Source organism: Ipomoea nil, unplaced genomic scaffold (genome assembly GCF_001879475.1).
Source record: "Ipomoea nil cultivar Tokyo-kokei standard unplaced genomic scaffold, Asagao_1.1 scaffold2360, whole genome shotgun sequence".
Taxonomy (NCBI): Eukaryota; Viridiplantae; Streptophyta; class Magnoliopsida; order Solanales; family Convolvulaceae; genus Ipomoea; species Ipomoea nil.
In genome coordinates, this window is record NW_017618788.1 from 174,152 (window position 1) to 187,482 (window position 13,331).

The window sequence follows — 13,331 nt, forward strand, 5'->3', positions numbered from 1 at the left end:
TTGTCTTCGTTTTCTTTTTCATAGAAGACCAGCGATAAATCGGTAATGAAGATACAACTCACCTCATTCTCAATCATATTAACACAAGAAAGTGACCTTCCCCACACTTCTTCCTCACAACCTCACGTAGATTACAAGAATAATTCAAAATTTGCTCCACTAGTTATTCAGCTGGGTGAAGGCATTATTTTTAGATATAAAAGGCTTGTGAAGTGGTTCAAAATAAAGAAAGGAATAGCCATAAAGCTCAAAGTGGTTAACAAAGGGAAATAAATCATAGGACAAACCGGTTATTTGGCTAGTGAGGCTCAAAATCAAATAATGGCCTTAATCACATTCGAATCATGCATGGTCTAATTAGATTTAAAAGAGAATCAAGGCAAGTTCTAGAGAAACAAAATTATGGAAGAAATCACACAATAGAAAGAAAATAAGACCGAAGTGTCAGTCAATGGCTCAAAATCTCACAGGTTTATTGCTTACTTAATCTAGCCACTACATATCGAACAGGAAATGCTAACAACTTAATCACAACTTGCCAAACTATTTATTCAATCATGTTATGAATTCCAAGAAAGGAAAAATAAAATAATTTTTTTTTTCAAAATAATACTTATTTTGCATAAAATACTAGTAAAATATTTGTAAAAATTTTTGAAAATTTTGACATATGCAAACAAACAAATAATAAAACTAAATTCCCTCCCCCACACTTATTATCAACATTGTCCCCAATGTTGAACAAAAAAGCACAGAAAAAGGGTTATTAAAAGTAACGTAAAGATTAAGAAAAAGAAAAATAATAATAATAATAGAACAAACTCCCCTTCTAGTTGTTCATATTATTCAAAATAGCTGGGATCTTCAAGAAGTATGTCGGCAATATATTCAACTTGAGCCCCTTCATGGTAAGGTTTAAGCCGATGGCCATTAACCTTGAATATCTGTGAAGTCTGTAAACTTTGAATCTCTATCGCCCCATGAGGAAAAATATTAGTGATAATAAATGGACCAACCCAACGAGAACGTAACTTACCTGGGAATAGCCGAAGACGTGACTGGAAGAGGAGGACTTTTTGTCCAATTGAAAATTCCTTTCTCAAAAGCATCTTGTCATGGAAAGCTTTTGTCTTTTCTTTGTAGATTCTTGAATTCTCGTAGGCCTCATTGCGAATCTCCTCCAACTCAGAAAGTTGCAACTTCCGGTGTAGGCCACTTTCATCAATGTTCATATTAAAGCTCTTGACAGCCCAATAGGCTCTGTGCTCCAACTCAACGGGAAGGTGACAAGCTTTCCCAAACACAATGCGATAAGGGGACATACCAATAGGTGTTTTGTATGCGGTTCTATACGCCCACAATGCATCATCTAATCGCAAACTCCAATCCTTTCTGTTTGGGTTGACTGTTTTCTCAAGGATTGACTTCACCTCTCGGTTGGACACCTCTGCTTGCCCATTAGTCTGTGGGTGGTAGGCAGTTGACACCTTATGGGTTACATGGTACTTCTTAAGCAATGCTTCGATGGTGCGATTACAAAAGTGAGTACCCTGATCACTTATTATAGCTCTTGGAATGCCAAACCTGGAAAAGATGTTAGATTTGATAAAATCTGCAACAGCTTTAGAGTCATCAGTCCTGGTAGCTCTAGCTTCTACTCACTTCGAAACATAATCAACAGCAAGTAAAATATAGACAAAACCAAAAGAGGCAGGAAATGGGCCCATAAAATCAATACCCCAAACATCAAAGACCTCACAAAATAGGATCGGAGTTTGTGGCATTTCATTTCTCCAGGATAAATTACCTGACTTTTGGCAAGCATCACAACACTTGCAAAATGAGTATGAATCTTTAAATAAAGTTGGCCAATAAAACCCAGAGTCCAACACTTTCCTTGCTGTTCTCTTAGCACCAAAGTGGCCGCCACAAGCATAAGAATGACAAAAGGCAAGGATTGAGGTAATTTCGCTATCAGGTACACACCGCCTTACCACTTGGCCAGCACAATGTTTCCAGAGGTACGGTTCATCCCATACATAGTACTTGGCGTTACTCCTGATTTTATCTTTTTGGGCTTTAGACGAATTATGAGGAAACTTGTTGGCAACCAAAAAGTTGACTACGTTAGCATACCAAGGTAAAACCACAGTCGCAGCCAATAAGTGCTCATCAGGGAATGCTTCTTGCAGCGGAGGTTCAGGTTCAATGTGTACCAACCGACTCAAATGATCGGCCACAAGATTCTCTGACCCCTTCTTATCTTTGATCTCCACATCAAACTCACTTAAGAGGAGAATCCATCTTATCAATCTTGGTTTGGCTTCCTGCTTTTTCATCAAGTAGCGAAGAGCTGCATGGTCAGAATAAACGATAACTTTGGTGCCCAGCAAATAGGACCTAAATTTTTCTAAAGCAAAAACAATGGCTAAAAGTTCTTTTTCTGTAGTAGAATAGTTTTTCTGAGCATCATTTAAAGTCCTAGAAGCATAATAAATAACATGGGATGATTTCCCGATCTTTTGGCCCAACACAGCCCCTACTGCGTGATCACTTGCATCACACATAATCTCAAATGGGTAGTTCCAGTTAGGTGGCTGAATGATCGGCGCAGACGTCAACAACTCCTTCAATTCGTCAAATGCTCCCTTACACTTTTTGTCAAACTCAAAGGATGTCTCTTTCTGCAACAATTTGCATAAAGGTAGTGCTATTTTCGAGAAGTTTTTGATAAACCTTCGGTAAAAACCTGCATGTCCAAGAAAAGAGCGGACTTCCCGCACAGTAGTAGGATAAGGCAGAGACTCTATAATATCAACTTTGGCTTTATCAACCTCAATCCCACTAGATGAATAACATGCCCCAAAACATTACCTTGATTAACCATAAAATGACATTTTTCAGAATTTAACACAAGATTACTCTCTATGCATCTTTTCAAAATAAGTGAAAGGTTATGTAAGCAGGAGTCAAAAGAGTCGCCATAAACTGTAAAATCATCCATGAAAACTTCAATCATATGCCCAACATAATCAGAAAATATGCTAACCATACACCTCTGAAAGGTACCCGGGGCATTACAGAGGCCAAACGGCATGCGTCGATATGCAAAAGTGCCGAAGGGACATGTAAAAGTCATCTTTTCCTGGTCTTCTGGAGCGATTGCAATCTGGAAATAACCTGAATAACCATCAAGAAAACAAAAATGAGAGCGACCGGCCAACCTTTCTAGCATTTGGTCAATAAACGGTAAAAGGGAAGTGATCTTTTCTTGTAACAGCATTCAACTTCCTATAGTCTATACAGACTCGCCACCCATTTTGAATACGAGTGGGGACAAGTTCATTATTTTGATTTCTGACAACTGTAATCCCTGTTTTCTTAGGAACCACTTGAGTTGGGCTAACCCATTTGCTATCTGAAATAGGATAGATTATCCCAGCTCCAAGGAGTTTGAGGACCTCTTCCTTGACTACTTCCATCATGGGCGGGTTTAGCCTTCTTTGTGGTTGACGAGATGGTTTTGCTCCTTCCTCTAGAAGAATTCGGTGCATGCAAGTGGACGGACTTATCCCTTTGATATCTGCAATTGTCCACCCAATGGCAGTTTTATGTTCTTTTAGCACTTGGACAAGTTTTTCCTCTTCTATTGCAGAGAGTTTAGTTGAAATTATGACTGGCAATGTTTTATTTTCTCCTAAGAAAGCATATTTAAGATGGTTGGGAAGAGGCTTCAACTCAGGGATAGGTGCCTGCACGACAGATGGTAACAATTTTTTGATAGAGACAGGTAAAGCCATATAAGAAACATTATTTTGTTGGTGTAATTCAGGACAATGATTCAATGATGCAATAACTTCATGTAAATTGGCACTCAGAGAAAACTCATTATTTCCTTTTTCAAGGTGTTCACAAATAACAACTTCTAATTTATCTTCACCATTAAATTCAAAAACTTCTTCAACCAATGAATCAATAATATCAACAGAATAAGCAGAGTTATCACCCCCAGGGTATTTCATAGCATCATAAATATTGAATGTAACAACATTACCATCAAATTCCATAGTAAGTGTACCACTGTGAATATCAATTTTTGTTTTTGCAGTTTTTAAAAATGGTCTTCCTAACAGAATAGGTGCAGAATGATCATTATTTTCCATATCTAGCACATAGAAATCAGTAGGGAAGATTAAATTATTAACTTGCAACAATACATCTTCAATTACACCCTTGGGGTATGCATTAGACCTATCAGCCAACTGGATAACTACACTAGTTTCATTCAAAGGTCCAAGTTTTAAAGAAGCATACACTGAATATGGCATAACATTAATAGATGCTCCTAAGTCTAGCATGGCTTTCTCAAGTTTAGTATCGCCTATCATACAAGGAATAGTAAACATACCTGGATCCTTGCATTTTTCAGGAAGCTTGCTTTGAATCACAGCAGAAACATTCTTACCCATTAGCACTTTCTCACCTTTTTTTGACTTTTGTGTCCTTTTTGTTGTACACAACTCCTTTAAGAATTTAGCATATCTAGGAACTTGTTTTATTGCATCAAGTAATGGAATATTCACTTCACAATTTTTGAAAGTTTCATATAACTCTTCATCTTTCGTTCCTTTTATAGATTCTGACAAAGCTTGGGGGAATGGGGGAACTGGTTCATAGTTCGAAAGATTGGGAGACTTACCTTGAGGTTGTCCAGGAAAACCTCCAGCCATGTTGACTTGTTCAATAGGTTCTTCTTGAAGAGTTGGGCAGGTATCAGTTTGGTGCCCAACTACCGAGCAAATTCCACATGCTTTTACAGTTTGCATATTGCCTACTGCTAATTGACGAACAAGAGTAGTTAAACCAGTAATTTGTTGTTCAAGAGCAGAAATATTTACCTCATTCACTTGCTTAGACGGTTGGACAAATCTATTGCCAAACTGTTGAGAATTTGCAGCCATGTTTGCAATTAGAGTTCTTGCAGCGTCCGGTGTCTTGTCAACTAAAGCACCACCGCTCGCGGCATCAATCATGTTCCTATCAGTCGGAAAAAGTCCTTCATAAAAGTATTGAATGAGTAATTGATCACTGATTTGATGGTGTGGGCAGCTTGCACATAACTTTTTGAAACGCTCCCAATATTCATACAATGACTCTCCATTGTTTTGTCTTATACCACAGATTTCCTTTCTAATGTTGGCCGCCCTTGAAGCTGGGAAATATTTTTCAAGGAACATTGTCTTCAAGTTGTTCCATGTGGTGATGCTTCCGGAGGGTAAATAATATAACCAATCCTTCGCTGAATCTTTCAAAGAAAATGGGAAGGCTCTCAACTTGATTTGTTCTTCAGTAACCCCTGTGGGTTTCATACTGGTTTTAAATCTATAGCGCTTGTCTTAGATTATTTAGTAGTTAGGGGTAATTAGACCGCTTGTGCTTTATTTACCTACAACTAAGGGAAAACAGAAACGAAATAATTTCACGACAAATATTCAATTGCATATTAATTACTTTATTAATCAATGATCAGTGTTGAATTCCGGTGGTGGATCTTTACTAACCAAGGTCTCCTATTATAAGTGTTTTCGATATATTATTTTCATTGCTTTATTCGTTCGATTAAATTTCTCGTTTATTTAATTTCTCTTTTATTTAATATTTATTCTCGATATATTCCAAACCCCCCATTATTTCCTTGAGCACAAAAGTTAAACTAGTTACTCCTCGTGGGATCGATCCTTACTCCCCGGCAACGGCGCCAAAATTTGGTGAGCTGTCGTAGGCTCCCAAATTAAAACCTTACAAACGTAGTAGCGGGAGTAAGGATCGATCCCACGAGGAGTAACTAGTTTAACTTTTGTGCTCAAGGAAATAATGGGGGGTTTGGAATATATCGAGAATAAATATTAAATAAAAGAGAAATTAAATAAACGAGAAATTTAATCGAACGAATAAAGCAATGAAAATAATATATCGAAAACACTTATAATAGGAGACCTTGGTTAGTAAAGATCCACCACCGGAATTCAACACTGATCATTGATTAATAAAGTAATTAATATGCAATTGAATATTTGTCGTGAAATTATTTCGTTTCTGTTTTCCCTTAGTTGTAGGTAAATAAAGCACAAGCGGTTTAATTACCCCTAACTACTAAATAATCTAAGACAAGCGCTATAGATTTAATTTAATAGCAGCAATAGGAACTAGGAAAACCGACAAACTAAATAACACAAGCACAAGCGGTTGCATTTAATTTAGGAAAATACTCTACCCGAGACCAATTATCACTAAGCCGTCAATAATTAACCTCAGTTGCTACTGAATATTAGAATAATTTGTAGCACAACATTATCTAATATAGCAAATAATTATATCAAATAAATAACTAGTAGGCCTCCCTAGCAATTAAATGATACAACTATTCAAATAATTTTAGCAGAATATTTAATACTCAAATGCATAGAAACATATATAATAAAAATAAATAAATAATCTTACAGCATAATCAATTCCGGGGCATCAATTCACTAAGCCAAGCTAGAAGAAATTAGCCACGAATGGACATTGATAACAACCTTAAAGAATATTCGAGAGGGGAAGAATGAACATTTTACAATAGGAAACTCCCGCTATTTATAGTATTCCTAAAAATAACTCTAAAAATCTCTACCATCCATTTTCATTCTTTTGGCGCCTCATGAAGATGTCATCCGCAACATACGCCACTCACCGTTGAAATAGTTCTCACCTTTGAGGAATTCAATTGCCGTTGCTTTGTCCTTATGCCATGTACGAAACATTGAGAATAAACAAATGTTCTTTCATTTTATTAGGAATCAGGACAAACAACATTTAAAAGAAAGCTTAATATTAAATTAAAGTAAAGAATAAGCAATTTGTTATTAACTAAATATTAACTAAATATTATAATCAAATGCTTATTTAACTAATTAATTATTAAATTCTAAAGACAATTAATTATTATATAATAGTAAATAACTAATGTAAAATTATTATAAAAATGTACCTAAAATATGAGTGTAAAATATGCTTATCAATGGGGTAAACGCCGAAGAAGAAAACATCAAGCCAGAAAAGAAGAGCCAACAACTACAAAAACACAGGACAAATCCATAAACACAACAAAGAGGAATTTTTTTTTTTTTTTTAATGAACGAAAAGGGAACCTCGAGAAAACATAGGCAACATAACCCAAACTGGAAAAACAACCAAAACCCAAGCAAACAAGAGCACAACACAAATCCTAGGATAAAGCAAGTGAAGAGCACAAAGGGAGGAATGGAACCATCTAGAGAAGGGCTGGATGCAAAGCTAACAACTACAAACACATGGGGAAAACCCCAAAGATCGGAAAGATCGAACACAAAGGAGCCACAAAAAAAGAATGGGGTGGCGAGCACAACCAAGAGAAAAACATAAAAATACACAGGGCATATCTCAGAAGAATAGAGAGGATAAAAGAATCAACAAAAACAAGTACACGGGGCATACCCCGACAAAAGGAACAACCGAAAGTAAAACAAGAAAGAAAACTACAAAGGCAAACAACAAGCCAAAGGAAACAACAAGGAATTTTTATTTACTCAAAGACACTGAAAGAATGATACATGATCAGTATAATAAGTCCTTGTAATTACCAACTAACTTACTTCAATGTCGGCACTAACTCCATGATCAGTATTCATTGTGCTTTTGAGATGTGAAGTTATTTCTCCACCACTTGGTTTTAAGCTAAAAAAAAAGTGGATGCATATTCTGACTTAGCATTATCCATTTTGCATGACCAATTTCCATTTAATATTTTAATCCATCATCCATTCTGACTTTGCATTATGCATTTCGCATGGCATGATCATTTTCCATATTAATTCTTTAATCCATCATCGACGTACTGCATTGCACCATTTAATTCTTGAATCTATCATAGAATTCTCACAACTCATATGTGACAAATCCACACAACTCACTTGTCAAAGAATTAATTTTTTCCAACATTGAGCCAACACAATAATTATAAAATTCACAAACTTCCCCTTTGACAAATGTTGATAAAAAATTAATGTTTATTACTCCCCTTGTGTCGTATGTACTCCCCCTCTTGAGTAACAGATGCCAAAGAAACATTCTTGAAAATATCACAACTAACCAGCAAGTCAAAATCTCTATCACGAACAATAAAGGCATCGAATGTAACTTGAGAGAGTGATATTAGCTAGCCACCAAACAAAGCCCATAATGAAGTTGCAACCAATGAGGATAATAGAGGTTTGTGAGTTTGTGACATGTGTACTGTCAATGTAGAGTAATACTATGAATGTACTGTCAATGTAGAGCAAGGCGATGATGAGCTCACAAAATTGAATCTGTATGTGCGGGAATTGCATGTAGCATGTACAACATAAAAAAATGTTTTTCCATACAAGAAATGAAATGTACCAGAAGAATTTTTTTTTTCAGTTTTGTATGATCCATGAGATGTCCGGGTATTTCTCTACCCATTTAACAGTCTAAGTCCATCTGACTAATCCCCGTTCACAACAAAAAAGATAGTAGCTATGTATCAAGTGAGAGCAATGTGACAAGAATTTTCATGAGTATATATGCAACTAGTTGTGACGAAAAGGTGATTGTGTTTAAGTTTAGTATTGGAGCCACAACTGTAAACAGAGTTGCCACATTTTTTTTGGCACAACTGATACCACTTTGGGTATTTTGAAAACAATAATATTCATTTCAAGAGTGTGAGCAGGAATTTGTTGACAGCTTGGCATACATGCATACAAATTCAGTAGATGGAGCAAATGTAAGGAGTCCTAGCAAAATCAACATCTACTTCTAGTCACATTGGAATAGTTTATTGAAACTAGAAGAAATAATTGACATACCAACTAGATATGAACTTTCAAACGAAATAGATCAAATAATTACCATTTGGAGAGTGGGAATCAAGCATCTCGAGATTTAGTGGTGTCACCCGGTGCTAGTGGTGTATATCCTGGGTTGGATGAAGAAGAGTCAGCATTATTCTATGAGGGCCCGACAGGTGCAATAACGTCCCATAGCAGTGAGGACAAGAATGCATTTGTAATCTTTTCCCTAGCTTTTAGCATTTCTTGTTGATCAACAATCCATTTCAATTCTTTGTGAAGGAAACTAATAATTCGGTGACTCCTGGGAAATGATGCGGTAAGCTTCGTGACTCCAATGTCATCAGCATGATCTCGTACTAGTAAGCGTGAGTCCACCTTAATAGGAACTTCCTCTATCTAAAAAAATCATCTTTTTCGCTTTGGAATCCCTGCATAACTAGCAAACTAAAAAGGGTAAAGTGCCAAATAGCACCGTGAACCAATCGTGATATGTCATAGGCACCCTAATCTTACAGAAGTGATTATTCGATTCACAAACAAAAAAAAAATTGTCCGCCTAGTCTTTTTTTTTATTATTTTTTTATTTTTTATAGGTAACCTTCAAGTTAAAGGTTATAAGTTGGTGATGTGGCGGTGACTTGGTTGTGACGTGTGTTGTTTTGTAGATGTGGCAGGGGCTTGAGTAGATGTGGCATCCATTCACCTGTTTAATGTAATTTAGGCGAAATCATCCCTAATTTCAGGCGTATTTCGAATCCCTTTCAATGTCTGAAGAAACCCTACCTTAATCTCAGTCCCAAATCCCAAATCGCGACTTAAAGAATCTCATTCCCAAATCCATAATCTCAAACCCAAATCCCTAATCACCTAGCTTAAGCTCTAAGCCCTAATATGTATTTGTAATTCGAAACTTTAAATCCCTAAAGGCGACGACAATCTCAAACCGAGTGGAAGAAGACTAGAAAGAAGATTGGAAATAAGGCTCAAATCTCAAACCGAGTAAGGTATGTAGAACAATATTTAAATATCCTTGTGAATATATGCTTTTAATGTGTAATTTTGTATTGATTGTGATGTAGTGGGGTCATGCTATACTGTCTTTAAATTGAATATATGTTTGTATATAGTGTGGTCCTATATGCTTTTAATATGATGATGAGTGGACCTACTACTTTAGCTTTTCGTTTAATTTTGTATTGATTGTGATACAGTAGGGTCTTGATATACTGTGTTTAAGTTATTTTTGTCTGTATATACTGTGGTCCTGCTCCAGTTAGGCTGATTTTTTGGTCTTGTTGCGCCAGTTTGTAAAGTGTGTAGAAAGTGATAAAAGTATGATGTTGCTTTTATGTTAAAATGTGCTTTACATTTTTTTTTTGTCAGGATGACTGATAGTGTGGAATTAATAATTCATCATGGTGGTAATTTTGTCAAATCCCATAGGTTAAAATATTTGAATGGTGAGATAGAGTAGTGGATATGGACCATGACTTAATATGTTATCCCCACTTAATGAAATATATAGCAGCCCAAAGATATGGGAAAATAGTCTCACTTACCTATAAGTTGACATCTGAACCCTTTACAACTTTAAAACTCTTACATAATGATGCTAGAAGTCTACATTTAGCTCAGATTGCTCGTGAAAATAAAAAGTGTGAGATATATGTTGAGCATGGGGTAGATGAGCCTGAGGTGGTTGGTTTATGTTTACCTGGGCCTGAGGATGATGGGAATGAAGCTGGATTAGTGGGCGGGGAAGGGGGGCAGAAGCTGATATATTGGGTGAGAGATTAGGGGCAGAAGATGAAGGATTGGGTGAGGAAATGGGGGGTGGGGGGGGGGTGGGGGCAAAAGCTTCAGAAGATGAATTATTGGGTGAGGAAGTGGGAGGAGAAGATGAAGTACCTGTGAGGAAGAAGGGAGTGAAGTAGATGCTGATTATGGTGTTGGGAGTGACTATAGTGGCAGTGAACATATAAGTAGTGGCAGTGAGGGTGAGGAGTCTACACATAAGGATAAGAGGAAAAGGAAAATAGGAGTACAAGATGAACCTATACCACAATCTGTGCCCACATCTGAAAATCCTTTAGTAGATGAGGCAGATTCTATGTACTATTATTCACAAGATCCACCAACTGTTGAAGAAGACTTGGAGAATGAGGATGGGAATGAGGTTCAATCAAGGTACAATGATAAGTACCCTAAATACAACCCTAAATTTAATCCACCCTTTATTGAATTAGGCATGTACTTTGATAATAATGTTCAGTTCAAACTTGCCATGATAAGTTATCATACTAATATTTTGTTTTTGTTTATGCTTGTAGATTGCACACAAAATTGAAGACTTCTGTGGCAATGATTGACGGTTTTGGCATGGACATCAAATGACAAATCTGATTGGTTTGGCTAGAATTTTTGGCAAGGACTTTTTTGGCAACAAATCTAACTGAATTTTTTGATACCAGTGCAAACATGCAAATCTGACTGTTTTTGGCTTATGTATTCTATGTAAATCTAAATGTATTCTATGTAGTATGATTTAATGGCTATTGTAGTTGCCTTATGTACTGGTAATGCTTAATGATTTATGGCAAGGTACTTATGCACTGATTTATGGCTTAGCTTGTGTATGGTATTGATTTATGGCCTATTGTATATTATGCATTCATTTACAGTTATGCAGTTGGCAAAACATTGGCATTGATTTATGCATTCATTTACTGTATGTATGGTAGTGATTTATGGCTTCAAATTGCAAACTGGAAATTGGCTTAAAATTGTTTTACCATGTGGTTTCTGTAGTTTTTTGGAGTTGCAATTGAATTCATTTTTATGTTGGTAAAACAAAGAAATTTCATATTTGTTGCAGTGAATTCCAGGTTATATATCTCTGATAAGTTTTATCGAGAATGAGTAAAATATTGAACTGGAAATGCTTATGTTTCAACAACATTCATAACTATGGGTTGTTGTAGATGTGCCATGTTACAGAGTAGGTTTACATGTTATGAGACTTTTTTGGATGTGAAACACTATAAAATATGATGATGTATGAGTGTAATTGTTCTATCAGCTTTCCTGCCACTGCTGTTCTTGATTTCATAGGTGAATCGTGGTGGACAATTTTATGTGTTTAAGGTTTCGAATTTCAACATTTCTTGCAAGTATGACAGGACATGATAGATAGCAGTTCATTCTTCACAGTCTGTAGTTTATTTCTTTTAGAAAATAGTTATTCAAGCCATATGTTTCTGGTATGGGTTAGCTTACCAAATCTTTTCAAACCTCAAGTAAAGATGTGATTGGCATCTAAATTACCATGTGGTTTCTGTAAAATTGCAAACTGGAAATTGGCTTCAACAACGCAAACTGGAAACTTAAATTGCAAACTACCAAATTTTCATCACAATGTCAAGCCATTACAATTTCTAACTACAAATTTTTGCTAGAAGGACCACAATTACAATTAGGAGAACAACACACTTGATCCTCAACACTTGGTTTTATTTTTTCATACCACTATACTCATTTACAATTAATTGTTTAACAACTTCGATTTCACACCTCAAAGACACCACCATCTTCTTTAGGTCTTCATGCTCACCTTCGACCCTTCTTGCACTGTGATCCTTCCAAAGAAAGAAGCCCAAACCATTGCCATCCTATACAATGAACAAACCGTAGCTTTAATTACCAAAATCAAATTACCAAAGCTATCAAATTGCAGATTTGCAGTGCTATCAAATTACCAAAATCAAATTTCCAAAGCTATCAAATTGCAGATTTGCAGTGCTATCAAATTCCCAAAGCTATCAAATTGCAGATTTGCAGTGCTATCAAATTCCCAAAGCTATCAAATTGCGGATTTGCAGTGCTATCAAATTACAAAAATCAAATAACCAAATAAAATACCCAAACAACGAACAAACCCTAGCTTTAAATTTTAATACAATTGAAAACTCAAAATTCATACAAAATTTCACTAACTGCGTACCTTCCATCTTTGACACCCAAAGAATTGTTTTCCTGATTCTCTACTTGTGCAAATTGGAGCTTTCAACCCACAATTATATAAACACTAGACCCGTACTCCATATTTACTCTAACACGTAATGAGGTTGAGGAAGATGACATCTTGTAGAGTTGTGGCTTTGACGGAGGAACTGGAACCAACTTTATAAATAGCTTTGCGATAGGAAGAAAAAGTAGAAGAAGACTTCGTATACAATAGCCTTGCGATAAGAAGAAGAAGAAGAAGAAGATTCCGTATACAATAGCTTTGCGATAGGAAGAAGAAAACTCTGTTATAAATAAGAACAATTAGTAGGAAATGTACAAATCAGCTTCCACGTCATATTTTTACCAGAGCCATGTCACCAAGGCAACAGGGAAACTTGTAAAAAAAGGCTAGGCGAACAAATTTTTTTGGTT